This window comes from Talpa occidentalis, unplaced genomic scaffold, assembly GCF_014898055.3.
Source record: "Talpa occidentalis isolate TD23 unplaced genomic scaffold, MPIMG_talOcc4v2.1 talOcc4.13, whole genome shotgun sequence".
In the NCBI taxonomy this organism is placed as follows: domain Eukaryota; kingdom Metazoa; phylum Chordata; class Mammalia; order Eulipotyphla; family Talpidae; genus Talpa; species Talpa occidentalis.
In genome coordinates this window covers 29,370,835-29,385,815 of record NW_023601322.1, presented here as the reverse complement: position 1 = coordinate 29,385,815, position 14,981 = coordinate 29,370,835, and the positions used below count along the sequence as shown (strand labels likewise).

The window sequence follows — 14,981 nt, the reverse complement described above, 5'->3', positions numbered from 1 at the left end:
AATACGTCTGTACCCTAAACAGTTTTTTAAGATTTAAAATTATATATACTCTTTAACTTACATAATTTCATAATACTTTTAATAATTTTGAATGTATAATTTAAAAACATACTTATTAATATACTACTCTTCTGGAAAGGATGTAAACTGTAGTATGCTATTAAATTACCTCTCTGGAATTAAAAAAAGATCTATGTTATAGTGTCTGCCTATATCCATGGTGTAAATATTCCCACTATGGCTGACTTCACGTTATCAATTGTTAACAAGGGGTTCACAAAATTCCCAAACATTTAATAAGTGCAAAGGTTCTAGAACACTGGAAGGTCACCTAGAAGCATATATAAAATATATCAAGGTAACATAAATAAAAAGGAGGTGAGAAAGACATAATAAAACAAGGATAAAGGTATAAAATAGAGCCAGATATTATATATTAAAATGCATATAAATCCCTAAACATGTTTAATACTCACATTTGGCTTTAAGAAACTTCCAACACTAAAAAGAGAAGCTTACCTGGTTCAAAGTGTTCTTAAGATAAAAATAAGTCTCATGCTGAGAGGTGCCAGCTTCCCATTCTTCAAGTAGGTCACATTTCTCCTGAGAGTACCCATAAAGCAAAGTGAATGTCCTCATCAACTTCAGGGTACAGACCTGACCTTGAGAATGCAATCAAGGAGAAACAATTCTACAGGGCTCTAGTCCAGGTAGGGTCCAGAGACCAGCATTCCCACATTCCAGTATAATCCCTGGCAGGTGGAGCTGTGGATGTATTCCATGGCCCTTGAGAATCTTTCAAGGTTTTTGCTAGAGACCAGAGTGTTGGAAATTGTTCTCCCAAGCAAATGTCCCAACCTGAAACCCACTTACCTGGCATAAACACTGAACCATGTGTCCTAAATAACAATCAGGACACAGGTAAGAATGACTTCTCTCTTTGGAAAATAGAGGTGTCTACCAGGGTGTCCCTTAGGAGGTCTTGGGCTCTTTACTTGGAAGTAATTCCTGAAACAATAAAGTGTATAAGGAAATGCAAATATTAAGCTTATCTGAGTAACTGATCCAATATTTACTATAGATAGCTAAGTTCTCATGTGTGTTGACACAATATGATAGATCCAAGCAGTTAATAGATCCAACAGTCACAACAGTTAATAGATCCAAAGAAAGGAGGAGGGAGATGGAAGTTCAACTGGGAACCAGAAATTTACTCAACTTCCTTAGCCCACAGTCACCTCCCCATTCCCTGAAACTTATCTTCTGGTGAAAAACTTTAAAAACAAACAAACAAACAAAATACCACGTTTATTAAAGTATAACATACATATAGAGAAGTTCACAAATTGCTGAGTATACAGTTTAATGAATTTTCAAAAAAAGAACAATTTAAGCAGCAGAACATTCCCTGCTCCCAGCAGTCCCCTACAGGCATTATTTCCCTGCAAACTAGCATCAAAGACTCATTTTACCTACTTTTGAACTTTTTTCATTAATGGGAACATAAGTAGTATTTTATATCTCATTTTTTTCTTGTTTCTTAGATGAATCTAGATGGCTACAAGCAGGTCCATAGGGCTTATTCTTACTGCTGGATAGAATACCATGATTTGACTATATCACCATATATCTATTTTTTTATGGAAATTTGGATTTTTCCAGTTTGAGGATATTATGTATAATACTTTTATGAATACTTTTATACATATATTTTGGTGGACAGAGCCATCATCCTCTGGGGTATGTACACAATACTAGAATTATTATATTGTAAGACATTGCTTTAGTAAATAGTACCATAGTTCTCCAGAGTGGACCAAAAAGGTAACATTTTACTTATTTATTTTTATTTTTTTAAAGATTTATTTATTTATGCATACAAGACTGGGGCACAGGCCAGCAGTGCAGGGAGGTGAAGGATTCACCAGAGACAGAGTGGGGAACAGAACAGGTAGACTGACTGAAACACACTGCTGAGCGGAGCAGTGGGAGAGCCAGGAGAGGTCTGCTATGCCATGTAGGCTGCTCCCTGTCTGGCTGGGGATTGAAATCAAGCTGCAGACGCTGCGGATTGCTTCATAGTGCAGTACTTAACCCCTTGCGCTACCAGAGAGGCCCAACATTTTACTTATTTAAATTAGCAAAAAAAAAAATTTAAGGAAGAGGGTCCCAAATTGGAGACATTGTGATAGATTTGGTCCATTGATGTATAATCCTTTATTACAAACTGTGAGCCCAACCCTAAATTGGGACGGAACAGGGAGAGGACACAGTCACTGCTCATGGTGAGTATCTATTGCCAGAAACACCATTAGTCCGTTCCATTCCTTTGCATGAATTACAAAGAAGGATGCCTTCTGCACAGAACTGACCAGCACAAAAGGCCTGGCTGGACTTCAGTATTTCCTCTGCCATGAGTCAGGGGCCTTTGCCCAGGGAAGACTATACAACTGTATGAAACAATTTTTGCCATACCAAGAGCCATAAGCAGGGGCTCCTGAGGTCCTGAGCCACTGAACCAAACCTCAGCTTCTTCCAAACCAGCCCACATAAGGCAAAACCTGCAATAGCAACCTAACTCTATTCATGGGCAACTGAGGCCTGAAACCAGACTAGTTACTCCCAACCACGTGGGAGTCAAGTGTAAGTCTTTCTGGAAACCTGAGTGTTCACAACCTTCATAATTGGACTTCTTGGGATGGGTTGGTCCCAAGAACCAAAGCCTCAACCTAGAGTCAGTCTATGTCCCAGCCAGATCAGTTCGGAGCTACTCACAATTCTCTGCACTATGTATTTTGACTGGGGGACCAATCCCTTAGAAGGTGAGCCTTTTAGCTGGTCTGGTTCCCCAGTCCTGACCTGTCCAAGCAAAGATAGCACAGGGCCTTTTTTCACGAGTGGGCAGCTGGCAGCCCCACCCCTGTGCAGGAAAGCCATTCTGGAGAAGAAAGCAACACATAGAGGACTGCCAAGCTAGGAGAAACTGAGAAATAGAGCCAGAAACAGTTCTTCCATTATCCTCCTTGGTACCGGATGGCTAAACTCACCTAAGCATCTGGGGGTGCCACCAACTGCTCCATTTGGAGAAGAATTCATAGTTGCTATTATGGGGGCCCAGCAATATTTATCAGGGCAAAAACAGTCCTGGCTCACCCGATTATCTTATGCCATCACCAAAAACATACTGGATTCAACAAATGCCTTTTTGATTTCCTCATCCCTGCTTTTTTAGGTAGAAATGAAGGCAGGTGGGAAGAGGTGTTAAACAGTTGGGAGTAATTACCGAAAAGATGATAACACCTCAGCACACAGCCCCTCTCCTGTTTGCGCCTCAGGCCACCATGGCCTGGTTTCCCTCACTGAGGACAAAGTCACCAATGTTCCTACTTTGTTCTGAGCCCTGGCAAGAGGCAGGCATGCCAGCCTCACCCTACAGTAGGGGGGGGGGGCGGTCTCAGGACCTCTGAGTCAGGCTGAGAATACTCTGGGGGCCTGTTCAGGGCCTACCCAGTCAATATGCCCATTCTTCCACCAGGGATCACTTCACTCTTGCACCCAAACAAGCCGCAGCTCTGTGAAGGAACTTGAAACCACAGTGCTCCTCCCAGAAGGGACATTTGGCAGAGAGCAGGGTCTAATCCAGGGTCTAATCATCCAGCAGGAAAAAGATGCTGGTGGAAGGGAGACAGGCATCTGTGTGTCTGAGGGGGTGGGTACATGTGCGCACATGGGGTTTCTTCTTTTCCATAAATTCTGACAGGCTTCTCTTAAATGCTTACTTCAGACACAAATTATAACTAGATATAGGAAAATACAGGAACTTGGAAAGAAAAAGTGTATTTTGAAGAGATGCACTAATTCCTTTCCAGAACTTTGGTGTAAAGTGATTTGTGGCTACAGTGAACCAAGCAATAGTTAGCTTCTTGGACATGTGTCCCCTCCAACCCCCCAATTTTCTTCTCTTATTGTGTTAAACTCTATCTCAAAATGGCTGTCAATTGGTTGAAGGGCCCTGTAAAACTGTAAAACATCTGGTGGAGAAAACCCGTATAGAAGGAATATAATTGCAGGAAGCTTCCTATCTGCCCTATTCTAGTGGAATCAGGCAAATTCTTTCTAGAGATCAACAAAACAGTGAGGGTGTTTTAACTGAACTTATAAGACCCAGAAAGACCACACCTGGCATTATCCATCCCACATAAATGTGCATATTCTGAGTTGTATAGTATCTTGGCACAGAGCGGGTTGAAGACATCCCCAGTCAGTGAGAAATAAGCTTCTGTCATTTGTCTTCTCTTCCACTCCTCCTCACCCCACCCCAACTGTGCAGAACCTGGGGGCTTTGCTGAGCTTGCAGCTGCAGGGAGGGGGCATTGACTGGTCCACCCAATAAGCAAAGTCCTGCTCCCCTCACTGCAGGCTCAGGGTGAACTCCCAGAGCGTGGCCCATGCAAAAGCAAGTGCAGGGCTTTCACCAGAGGCAGTTGGCAGCTCCCACCACTAGTGAGGGAGGCCATTCTTGGGGGAAACACAACACAGGAGAGCCAAGCTAGGAGAAACTAAGAGAAATAGAGCCAGAAACAGAACTCTGACCAACACCTGGAGCCCATGTACTTGGGTCTCAAGACTGAGTTCAAGCCTCTGATGCTCAAGCCTGCGCCTTAGTTGGATTTTCAATAAATGGCAACATCTAAAATATCACTGCCTTATCAACTATTAAACAATAGGACAGAAACTACCAACATCTTGTGTAACAAGCTTTGACAGGTGCTATACTCAGGAATGGCTGAACAAACAATAGTGACTGTATGTTTCAGTGGGGGCAATGATACTTCTAATAATTCATGCATCATTTTCTATTCCCACTTATCCTTCTAAGAGGATGTGAGTCAGCTTAGAATAAAAGACCTATCTATTAAGACAATTTAAATCCCAGGGTAAAGGTAGATATATCAGAAAACATCAATGAAGTATAATTGTTATTCTGGAACATATAATTTAGCTCAGAGCATCCTGGCAGTCAAAGTAAAAATGAAAAATAAAACAGTAGGTTAATTTTTACCTGATACATCATCTGGAAAAAGAAAAACATTCCTGTTTTCCAGGAGACGAGATGCTTTTTGCTTAGAGTTGTTATAGTCAATTAGGAAAGTTTAGATCCCTGAGTGCTGACATTAGCTGAACTACTCTGGCTTATCTCTACTTAGAGGGTCACCAAAAGGGTCACCATTAATCTAAGTACTGCAAGTATTAGACTATCAACAGATTCTGGTAGGGAAATGTTTTACATCAGCACTTGTTAGAACGTACAGTATTGCAGTGAATTTTTGAAGGCAGTACAATGTGACTCCAATCACACAGGGTTTCAGCCAGCTGCAACAGGAGGGCATACTGAGGGCTTGAGCTCTGCAGCCATCTGCACACTGAGGACACCAGGGCAAGAAAGCAGAGAAGCAAGAAGATGAAAAGGAGGTGAAGGGGAGGCCTCAGAGGGATCATGCAGCTGTAAAATCCCAATGTATATAACGGGAGAGGGAAGGCATGCCTCATCAGTGTGTGCTGGTGCAGAGCTCCACACTTCCCCTGGGAAATATGGAAGCACAGAGAAGCTGCATTCACCTTGAAAGAGAAAAGGGAGAGCTGGATGCAACTGAGAATAGGAGAATATTGTTGGGTAACCATAGTTGAATTTGTTGAATATACCACTCCACGGGGTAAAGCCCTATTATTTTCCCCAGGAGGACAATAGATCCCAGGAGGAAAGTTTGGTCATTTGACCGAGATCTCAGCTACTCAGTGATTGAACTAGCAGTCTGATCCAGGTGGTCTGGCTAAAGAGTCAGTTGCTCACCTCTGGTGACCATGTCCATCCCACCCATACCCTCTGATTGGAGCAGGATTTATGGAGGAGAGTCCATATGAGCTGTGACAGCCCCTCCAGCTTGTGTTGTGCTGTTTCACATTCCCACTACCTGCAGCCCACACTACCTGCAACCCAGAAGCACAAGAGAGTGAAGAGCTCCAGGTAGCTTTCAACTAATGTGCAACAGGGTGGTCCCCAGGAAAGGGGGAGGTTCCCTGCCCCACCCAAGGGAGGGTGGAGCTGAGCAGGAAGAGGAGAAGCTGCAGAAGAGACTGAGGAAGGAAGCAGGATGGAGCCAGGAGACCTGGAGGAGGCGCATGGAGCCTAGAGACATGTGAAGAAACTGCGCTTGTCTTTTGGTCGTGGACTGGGTGACACAGATGTGGGTGAGACCCGTGGGGAGGTGACAATGGCAGCTTTTATCTTGATGTTGATTTTGCTCTTTTCCTTCCGGGCTTGTCCGGTTGTTTGTGACCCTTTTCTGTGGGTCCCCACTGGAAGATGCTTTAGACTTGTAGCAGGCTTTGGGGCCTTGTTCTGGGCCGATCCCATATGGATGGAGTTTTACCCACGAGGGGACGGGTAACTTTGGGTGCTTCATTTAGAAACTAGACTCTTTGCCTTACCTGTATTGTTTCCTAGTTTTTATTAAAGTTCCTTCCCATTAAAGTCTCCTATGTTTTGTGTTGATGCGGCGGATGGCAGAACCCATTTAGTATAGGCAGGTTTGCGGGGCTTGGGCTGCCCCTCTCCCTGTCCTATAACAAATGGGCAACAGGAGCCAATGAGAAAAGCTCCAGTCTCTGGTCTTTGTTCTTCAGCTCTGAGAGGCAATGTACATACTTCCCACATGTCCTGACCAAATGGAGAGATAATTCCACTCATATACACCTACTTTATTGTTTGCTTGTTTAATGGGTACCCTTTAGAATACTCTCTCTCCCCTCTCCTGGAATCACTTTGCAAATAAACCACCTGCAGTAAAGTCCTTGCCTGAAGATCTGGTCAAAACCAAACTTAACTAAGGGAAGGCATCTGTGGATAAAACAGCAGAGATCAGAAAAGACAGCTGATCAAATTCAGAGCAGACATTTATGTTAAAGTCATTGACCTCTACCTTGCTCTGGAGAGAGAGGCAGCAGAGGAGGAAAATATTTTCAGGGAAAGATGGGCACAGTGCTCAGCCAAAGGCAAAAGATGTCAATGAACAAATACGTGCCGCTAAACAATGTATTTTTTGAAGGTTGACTTGTCCATTTCAAAATGAGTCATGACAGGAATCATTAGACCGTGGAGCAGTTGGACAATGTGTGGAGTTCTCAGTAAATGCATTTCAAAGCACTCTTTTTCTTGGGCACTTGTGGAAGGCTGATGAAATGGATCTTTGTAACATTCCTTGCAGCTTTCTCAAAGAGTATCACATGCCCCTGATATTAAGCAGGAAAAAAAGGAACATGTTGACTCATTTTGCATATTATAAGGCCAAGGGTATCCATTAAACAAATAAACAAACAAACAATAAAACAGAGCTTTTGGTGCCTGGGAAAAATGCTAATCTTCAAGTACTCAAAGGTGTCACATTTGTCCCAGCTCTTGGCAGGTGTGCATCAGTGTGCTGAGGCAGAGTCTTCGCACTGTTGCTTTGAGTTGCATTTAAGCTACTGCACCTGCTACAGAAAGGAATTGCCATTAAAAGGTTCCATGTCCCTTGCTCCACCTAATGAAGGGTGGAGCTGAGTGGCAAGGGGAAGCCAGAGAAGCCTGGGGGAGACACAAGGAGCAGAGAGACATGTGAAGAAGTGCTGCTTGCCCCTCAGTACAGGGATGGGGTACTTGGAGGAGATGTGGAGGAAAGACATGCAGTGACATTTGGGTGAGAGACGGGTGGGGAGGGTGACAATGACAGACTTTATCTTGATTTGCACTTTAATTTTGCTCCTTTTGTCCTGACTTGCTTGGCCCCTTTGACCCCTTTCCTATGGGCCCCTGCTGGCAGGTGCCTTAGACTTGTGGCAGGCTCAGGCCTCAGTGGCCCTGCTTTGGGCCACCCCTGTTTAGCTGGGCATTTACCCATGAGCTGATAGGTGATTTGGGGTGTTTTATTATACTTTCTTTTTTCTATCTCAATGCACACTTATCCTATTAAATCTTGCACACTAAGAATCTGCTTTGCCTTTATGCAGCAGATGCCAGAACCCCAATGGTCACTATTATGAAAGGAAATAAAAATCTGAACAAGTTTTGGGCAAAGCTGGAAGCAGAGGCAGAGTCAGGAGATGGAGACCTGCTGTGAAAAATCTGCATTGAGTTCTGTGGTCACCTCTCTGCCATCTGTGGCATGACTGCAGGCTGAAGTCAGAAACCTCCCTCCCCCAGGGGTAACCCACAGACTGAAAAGGCATTTCCTTATGAGAAAATCTTTTATCTTCTAAATCCATGCCTTTCTCACTCGAAAATTGCCTATCAGAGTTCCAAATATGCACATTGCCCTGTCTGGAAATTAACAAATGCCCTGGAAAGCCAAGCTTGCAGCAATTTGTTTCTAATGTGTCCTTATTTCCCAGGATTTCCTGGGAAAACCTGCCAATCTCAATGCTTTGTATCAGCCAAGCCCTACCTGAAGGGAGCTGAAGACGTAGCTGGCTGGGACACCCCCATAGTCTCTTCTTCCAGGTTAGTTCTCGTGTTTTACTTCCAAGAATAAATGTTCAGGGCCTCCCTGGTGGCGCAAGGGGTTGAGCACAGCACTGTGAAGCTGTCTGCAGCCTCTGCAGCACGAGTTCAAACCCCGGCAGGCCAGGGAGCAACCCACATGGCGCAGCAGACCTCTCCTTACTCTCCCATTGCTCCCCTCAGCACTGTACTGCAGTCAATCTGCCTGTTCTGTTCCCCACTCTGTCTCTGGTGAATCCTCTCACCCCCTGCATCTCTGGCCTGTACCCCAGTTCTTGTATACATAAATAAATCTTTAAAAAAAAAAAAAGAAGAAGAAATCTCCATTTTCCTCTCTGCTAGTGGTAGTTACTATTTATCAGTCAAGACTACAAAACCAGGGGGTTACCTGTTTTTGGAGCCAAGAGTCTCTTCCTAGACAGGATGTGGAGGGCCCCAAATAAGCAAAGAGTCTAAGATTAATTTTATCTTTTTTCTATCCATCACTGTTACCTCAGTGATTCAACTTATGGTCCAAGACAGTATCCACAAAATAAAAGGATAGTCAAGAATTTCATGAGAAAGTTCTCCAGGGAGGGAAGGCTAGTTTTCTCAGAGGCAAGAGGACAAGTTGCTCTCACTGAGCCTGGTGTTTGTGAGCTGCTCAGAGAAAGACAGATACAAATCCAGAAGAGAATCCGAAGGAAGGGACACTGGACAGCCAGTGACCAAGCAATTGTTGGGCAGAAGTGCCCATGAACCACAGGAAGGGAATGGTGTGCTAGAGCAATGGTGTGCTCTCCTCCAGCAGCCTTGCCATTTCCCTCTAGCGCCCCCCATTGGCATAGCCTAAGGCTGGTGTCAGTGGGAAAAAAAGAAGTTTGCAGAGTCCCAGCCTCAGTCCCAGTATCACAGAGCACACAAGGATGGGTTTACAGCTACGAGACAGCAGCTTAATGACAGCACAGCACACTGCAAGACTTTGAGTCACAGAATACTAAAGCTCTAATTTTCAAATTTTTCCTGTGCTTGGAATTTCGTGATGAAGCAAACTATCAAGGAAGCTGTGGAGAAACTGTAGCCTCATAACATGTTGGCAAAAATGCACTCAGCTCACCTGAAAACGAAGACTGCCTCTCTCATTTATCTTAGCAACTTCCATCTCAAGTAGGTAGAAGGCTCAGAACCGCGGTGTATAAGCGATGCATAAACGATAGGTACATTTGGGATACTACTGGAAAAAAATCAAAGGATGGGACAGTGGCAGAGAAAAAGGAAAAGGTAGCATTTTTCTGGCATTTAATGTGTTGTGCATGGTGGGAAAAGATCGCATTTGCTTGTACCTCATTAATTTTGAAGAAAACGGCCCCATTAAATTGCTGCCAGGTGCCTAGCCCCACATTCTCTTTTGCATTTCTGTGAGAAGGAGGTAACTAGAAAGAAGCCCAGTCCTTGAAACTCTTCTGATGCCACATATGCTCCTTCCTAGGGTATTAACAGACCACGGTCCTGGGGACACTTGTCATTCCCCAAAAACAAAACAATCCATCCAGAATGCTGAGTAAGATCAAACTGCAGAATTTTTGGAATTCTGTTCAAGGGTACAGGGTATGTGGATGTATGATATTTACTAATCCAGAACATTCCTATTCAAAGGCCCTGAATGATCAAGTTGTTACTAAGAGTTGAGGAAAGAAAATTGGCAAATCATAGGGAAATGTGAGAAGATTTACACTCATAGGCAATGCCTGCGGATGAGCACTTGCTGAAAAACCTTAGGATGGAAGTCATGGCCCCTCTATGGAGAAAGAAACCTGCCCTCTGCTTCCAGACCTCCTTTCCTGGCCTCACCACTGCACCAGCCCTGGCCCTGCACCAGGCCTGGACTCTCTGACAGTCACATGAGGGGAAAAAGAGCATGAATTCTGGGTCAGCACCATACAAAGCCCTTTCCTCTCAAATGATGATAAAGAGAACATTTAGGTTGAATGGGAAAATGCGACAAATTATAGAATAAATGTACAAGAATGCCTTTAGGGTAAATGCACTATGCACCTTCCAGAAAGTCCTCCCAGCTCTAAATACCTATGATTGTAGTTCTGAACTCTGTTGTGTTTTTTTTATTTTCACATTTAACTTTGTCCACTTGCTTCTGTGCAAGGTGGATGTTTTTCAAGTTCAAAGTGAAAACTATGCCTTTTATCTTTCTTATAAGGTTTTTCTAATCTTCACCTGGCATTCATGTGCCTCTGGCAACAGACACTTCTGTCCCCTGCCTCCCTTTTTCTTCCATTGTGACTCAACCTATGACTCAACCCCACTAAGTAAATGTCAATGCTTTGTGGACACTTTAATTGGCTTTGGGGGGTGGGGGAGTAATTACAATGTGGCAATAGTCCTTTAAGAAATCAGATCCCTTGAGGCTCTCTTTCCACCTCTAAGGCTACAGGCAAAAAAACAGGAACTTAGAAGTCCCAGGCAATGAAGCAGGAAGTCCCCCAATCATATGCAAGCCTTTTGTGTACATTAAGGGATGCTTTTATGAGAGATAACAATAGCGCTCCACAGATTTCCAGAGAATTTCTTGACCTCAAGAAGATTGCAAATGCTGAACTTGTCTAAAATCTGTTGCATGAATGAATGGAAGAAAATTAACAAATGAATAAAATGGCTTGTAGTATCCACTTGGTTTCTTTTCCCCATCTCCACCCCATTCACCCTGCACTTCTCTGATTCCCACCACACACATACACTTGCTCCTTTAATCATTAGTAATTGGTCATGATTTTTCTGAGTTCTATCTTTGGAGTTTGACCAGTTCCTTTTGAACCACACAGAAATCAGCTGCTATTCTGCAGACCACAGGTTCACTGGCAGGAATATTCAGGGGAATAATGGGCTTTATCTAACACAATCCCCTTGCCCTAATGCGTAAAGTTTGTAGGTGGAAGGGTGCTCTCAGGAAAGGACAGTGACTCCTATATAAAGCTGGAATGAGAGGGAACAGCATAGAGAGGTCTTAGAGAAAAGTGGGTAAAGGAAAGAAGAGGAAAAGGAACTGGCCTGTCGCATACCTTTCCTCCATCCCCTGGCTGAATTTCCTGGTGATACCTACCATTAGCACTTCCTCCATCCAAAGACCAAAGACTAACCTCAATGCCTGAATTTACACACACACACATACAAACACAGACAGACCACCTTCACCCATCACCTTCTGAAGCCTGTCACCTCTTGCAGACATCTTTATTTATTCAGCCAGCCAACACTTTGGAGACCCAATTATGTGCCAAGTCCTATACTAAGTTTTGAGGACCAGTTTACTAAGCTCAGAGTCTGAAAAGATCACACACACACACATGCACACTATGGTACAATCCTTTAAGTGCTATCATCACAGAGAACTAGCAATGCACAGCTCCAGGTCTCAATCCTTCTCCCACTGTCCATTTTCTATATGAACATGGCTCCTGAGAGTTGTGCCATCCAGAGTCCCTGGACATCACACAAGTGGGTGGAGGAGGTGCTAATGGTAGATATCACCATCCGACTGTGATGAGGGCAGCTGCCCCAAAGTTGGGACCCTCCACACTATTCATCATAAATCTGCACCCTGCACTGCCTGTTCCATTCTGCTGTGCTGTACTCTACCCTTGGAAGACAACCTTTAGGCATATTTAAACTTATTAGACACATAGGCAAAGGATATGAACAAGCAACGCCACATGCTTACAAAGAGATAACCAGTGCCACAGTCGCTCAATGCATAGCAAAATCAATGCAAATTAAAATAAGAGCAACAGATGGGTCGGTGTGTGAAAGACTGCTAATGACCTCAATGGATGAGGATGTCAGGAGATGCACACCTCACACATTGCTAGTGGTGACATGACTCTTTTTAAAATTAATCTGGCAATACCCACTAAAATTAGAAATGCACATCACCTTTGATTCAGGAGTCCTTCAGGAATGTGACATTATGATTTGTAGGAAATATGTATATTTGGTTATTCAGGTGACCAAACTCTACTTCTCATATATATATATTTGGTCGTCATCCACAATTCTTGGCTCCCAGTTCCCAAAAACCTAGAATTTCCTAAGTATGGAGAGTGGTAAAGTTGTCTCTGGTTAATGAAGTGTCTTCTGGGGAAACACCTGAGAATGGGAACTGGTTGCCAGGGAAACCAACATGAATAGGGTGGGACTTTCAGTCCCACCTATTTCCTCCTGTAACTCCCTTGGGGGGAAGAGGGACTAGAGGTTGAGTTTAATTGCAAATGGCCAATGATTTAATCATTGTGCCAAAGTAACAAAGCCTCCATAAAAACCTAATAGGGAGGGGCTTCAGAGAACTTCTGGGTTGGTGAACCTGTAGGGGAAATTTGGGGAGAATGGTGCCCCTGAAGAGGGCATGAGAGCTCTGTGTTTGTTCTCCATAGCCTGGTCTATGTATCTCTTCCATCTGGCTGTTCCTGAATAATGTCCTTTGTAATAAATGGATAATCTAGTGAGTAAAAGAGTTCTGTGAGCTACTCTAGAAAATTAATTGAGCCTGAGGGGGGTGTCTGGGAGCTTCTGATTTATAACCAATCAGTCAGAAACACAGATATCAACTGTAACCTGGGCATGCAAGTGTCACCTGAAGTCTAAGGAGGGGATTGCAAGCCTCCAATCTGTAGGTAACAATGTATGCTTGTAACTGGTGTCTGAAATGGAGGGCAGTGTTGGAAGACTGAACCCTTAACCTGTGGGAACTGATGTTATTTAGAAGATAGTATCAGAATTGAGTTGAATTCTTGGACACCCTGCTGGTGTCTGAGGGTTGCTTGGTGTGGAGGAAGCTTCTACACACTCTTATGGAAACCAAAGATACCAAATCTAAGGATTAAAAGTTTCTGAAGGGAAAAAACTGCAGACATCTTACATATCCACAATAGGGACAATTCTGACTAAGTCATGGTCTATGAAATAAAGGAATACCTGTCACATACCTTGAAATATTGAAAACACCAAATTGAAAACACCAAATGTTGGTGAGGATATGGTGAGGATATGGAGGAAGAGGAACCCCTCTTGATTGCCAGTGGGAATAGAAAATGGTAGTCTCTTTGGAAGACAGTGGCAGTTTCTTATAAAACTAAATAAATGTTTACCATGTGACTAGCAATCTCATTCTTGGTACTTACCCAGTTGAGTTGAAAATTTAATTCTAGTCAAAAACCTGTACATGTTTATAGTGGCTTTATTTATAATTGCCAAAACTTGGAAGCAACCAAAATGTCCTTCAGTAAGTGAATGAATAAATAAACTATGGTACAGCCAGACAATGGAATATTATTTAGCATGAAAGAGAAATGAGCTATGAAGCCATGAAAAGAGGAAACTTAAATGTATGTTACTAAGTGAAATATTCTGCAAAGCTACATACTATAGGAGTCTAACTGTATGGTATTTAGGAAAAGGCAAAACTATGAAGGCAGTAAAAACATCACAGTGGCCACAGAGTGGGAGGAATGAATCAGTAGGACACAGAAGATTTTTAGGTCAGTAAATCTATTCTGGAGAATACTATAATGATGGAGACATTTATCAAAACCCACAGAAAGTATAATACCAAGAATGAACACTAATGTAAACTATAAACTTTGGAGGACAATGAGGTGACTACACTCACTGTGACAGATGTCTCACCCTGGTGGGACTCTTGATAAGGGGGGAGGCTGTGCATTTATGAGGTCAGGGGCTATAGGGGCTATGTCTGCATTTTCTGCTCAATTTTTCTGTGAATCTAAAACTGCTCTAAGAAATAAAGTCTATTAAAAGCTTTTAACTCTATAAGATTCTGTAAAATCTTTAGTTTTCAGATACAGCCTATTTAAAATGATGATCATATGGGATTGGTCAACCATGGTCCTTCCATTCAAGAGCATGCTACTGAGCAGTTAAAAAGAATGAAATACAACTACATGTGCTGCAACAGGAACATGTTCCAGACCTAGAGATATATTTAAAAAAAAAAAAGATGTCATAACAATACATATAGCTTGACACCATCTGTGTTAAAATAGAAACAAATCATGCAGATGTATGTTTGTGGAGGCACAGGAAATTGCCGGAAGGAAGATGAGACTCTGAATAGTGGCTGCCTACCTGTCTCAGGCATCCTGTCCTGTCTAAACTTGGTAAAAGTAGATTAGTTTTGACAACATCAAAACTAGTTGTTTTAGGAAAAGCCATTTGTTTTTCTTGCCCCTTCTCAAGAGACTGTACTGAGATGTAAGTGTATACTCTGACCATAGATAAAGCCCATGTCAGCCTCGAGATCACAAAATCAGTCATCAATTTCCACATGTGATACCACCTCAGCTGTTATACAAAGAAATTTCACCACCAAGTAAGGGTATGTCCAGGCTAAAGAGTTATAGCGATATCTACATTCATATAGTGCTTTACAATCAAGGAA

General features: G+C 43.0%; 1 long non-coding RNA gene across 1 annotated transcript in view; it reads right to left on the bottom strand.

The window, feature by feature from the left end:
- LOC119243099 (uncharacterized) overlaps positions 1 to 14,981 on the bottom strand; it is a 61,531-nt gene that overhangs the window by 35,860 nt on the left and 10,690 nt on the right. The window contains exons 3-4 of the long non-coding RNA XR_008551374.1: positions 874 to 1,008; positions 520 to 662 (exon numbers count right to left, since the gene is read on the bottom strand). This is a non-coding gene — a long non-coding RNA (uncharacterized LOC119243099). The remainder of the gene's footprint in view (positions 1 to 519; positions 663 to 873; positions 1,009 to 14,981) is intronic.